Genomic DNA, 2,927 nt, shown 5'->3' with positions numbered 1-2,927 from the left:
ATGTTCACACGATTTTTGGGGGGGGGGGGGGGGGTGGAATTGTTGCGCATGAAGACGAATGCCTCTCCAATATGCTGCCGATATGGTTGCACTATCGGTCGGAGGATGGCATTCACGTATCGTACAGCTGTTACGGCGCCTTCCATGATCACTAGTGGCGTATGTCGGCCCCACATAATGCCACCTCAAAAGAGCAGGAACAGTGTGTCCAAGGCGTTCAGCCTGACCAGGTTGCCTCCAAACACGACTCCGACGATTGTCTGGTTGAAGGCATATGCGACACTCACCGGTGAAGAGAACGTGATGCCAATCCTGAGCGGTCAATTCGGCATGTTGTTGGGCCCATCTGTACCGCGCTGCATGGTGTCGTAGTTGCAAAGATGGACCTCGCCATGGACGTCGGGAATGAAGTTGCGTATCATGCAGCCTATTGTGCACTGTTTGAGTCGCAACACGACGTCCTGTGGCTGCACGAAAAGCATTACTCAACATGGTGGCGTTGCTGTCAGGGTTCCTCCGAGCCATAATCAGTAGGTAGCAGTCGTCCATTGCAGTAGCAGCTTCAGTGAGGCACGTCATCGACAGTTCCTGTCTCTCTCTGTAACTCCTCTATGTCTGAACACCATCGCTTTGGTCCACTCCGAGACGCTTGGAGACTTCCCTTGTTGAGAACCCATCCTGGCACAAAGTAGCAATGCGGACGCGATCGAATCGCGTTATTGACCGTCTAGGCATGGTTGAACTACAGACGACACGAGCCGTGTACCTCCTTCCTGGTGGAATGACAGGAAGTGATCGGCTGCCGGACTCCCTCCGTCTAACAGGCGCTGCTCATGCATGGTTGTTTGCATCTTTGGGCGGGTTTAGTGACATCTCTGAACAGTCAAAGGGACTGTATCTGTGATGCAATATCCACAGTCAACGTCTATCTTCACGAGTCCTGGGAACCGGGGTGATGCAAAACTTCTTTTGATGTATTAATAAAATTTTACATAAATCCCCTTCTTTATTTATGTTTACTCACGTGACTTTGCGAAGGGTGGAGACGACAAGTAAACAACTTACGCATGGCAAAACTATTTGACGCATTGCAAGTCGGGGCTACATCGATTCCAACAAAATGAAATGCGAGTGCTGCGAAGAATAAACCGTGACAAATATGCTCCAGTTCAAAAATGGCTCTGAGCACTATGGGACTTAACAGCGGAGGTCATCAGTCCTCTAGAACTTAGAACTACTTAAACCTAACTAACCTAAGGACATCGCACACATCCACGCCCGAGGCAGGATTCGAACCTGCGACCGTAGCGGTCGCGCGGTTCCAGATTGAAGCGCCTGGAACCGCTCGACCACTCTGGCCGGCTACGCTCCAGTGTTCAGCTCTTCGTTCCTCTTGTATCTTAGACGAGTCGGTGAAGACTGCGCAACATGCGCTTGAAGTTGGAAAGTATTTATAGAAGGAGCTGCAATATAGTTTTTGCATTTGACTGTGCCATTTAATTATGTAAAAATATCTTTCTGAAGTAAGAATAGTAAATATTTTTTTAAAGTAATTTCCTTGCACCCTCTGCTTCGAGAAGTATTGATGTTGAGGACGCTCGGTGCAGATAATTGATATGTTTATGTTTTGACAAAGGTGAAAGAAATGGAACAATCTCGAACAGCGCCAAGGGAGCAGACGGCGCTAATGTCCCCTTCTAACTGGTTGACCATCGGCAACAGTTCCACATCTACTCACTCCCTGAGGCGCCGTGGAAAGACTAATTCGTAAAGCAGACCTAGAGATAAGTGATGAGGAACCTGTACATCATCTTCTTTTCTACCCCTTACGGCCGAATATTGGTGATAAAAAATTCTTACATCAGGAGAATTTCAACGATCTACGTCTGGTTGAAGCACCACCAAATTAGCGTGCATTAACGAAAACTATTTCTGGATACTGAGGGAACAACGGCGTCCACTCGTGCCTCAACCTTATGGCGAAAGTAATAACTGACCCCCAGCAGACTACACCTGTGCTGCACTTATAAAGACGATTGTAAACGTAAACGTAAACCCCGTCCACAGTCCCTGTCAGTTCCAGTGGTACCGACCGGCCACCGTGTCATCCTCAGTCAACAGGCGTCACCGGGTGCGGATATGGAGGGGCTTGTGGTCAGCACACCACTCTCCGGGCCGTATCTGTTTCCAAGCCCGGAGCCGCTACTTCTCAATCAAGTAGCTCCTCAGTCGGCCTCACAAGGGGTGACTGCACCCCGCTTGCCAACAGCTCTCGGCAGACTGGATGGTCACCCATCCAAGTGCTAGCCCCGCCCGACAGCGCCTAACTTTGGTGATCAGACGGGAACTGGTTTTACCTCTGCTGCAAGACCGTTGGCATAAAGACGCTTGATTGCTCTGTAGACTAAATTAGGAGGTACTTTCTAAGTTGCGCGTGTTGTACTGTGGGGCGATGTGTACAGGTGTATATGAAGCACACACTTCGTAACCCGCGATAGCAGTGTAGAAACTTGTATTGTTCAATGACTACCGGTTTCAACAGCCTTATGCTGCCTTCATCTAATCTAAGGGGAGAACATGAAGATAATAAAGGGAGTGGAGAGACTACAACTAATTTCACCTATTAGATAAAATGCAAAATTTCACGTACGTTATGGAACTAATTATAACAGTATGATGGTGGCCGGCTTAGCATTTGTGCTCGCACCAGTGCGGTTTTCTCTTTACGTCACGTTGCTTTGTCAGTTAAAGATATAGGTTACTTTTTTAAATTTGTTTATTATTACTGTAAATTCCTCACCTTAGAACAAGCAACCAGTATGGAGCGTAAGCCCATCGTTATTTTAAATGTGTGGTCGGTTGGCCTTCCTAATTGTTATAGCGAGCGTTTTGAAAAATCCACGTGTGAGGTAATGGGCGAGTTGTAG

Source organism: Schistocerca serialis, chromosome 1, assembly GCF_023864345.2.
Source record: "Schistocerca serialis cubense isolate TAMUIC-IGC-003099 chromosome 1, iqSchSeri2.2, whole genome shotgun sequence".
NCBI lineage: Eukaryota > Metazoa > Arthropoda > Insecta > Orthoptera > Acrididae > Schistocerca > Schistocerca serialis.
This window is presented reverse-complemented; position numbering follows the sequence as displayed.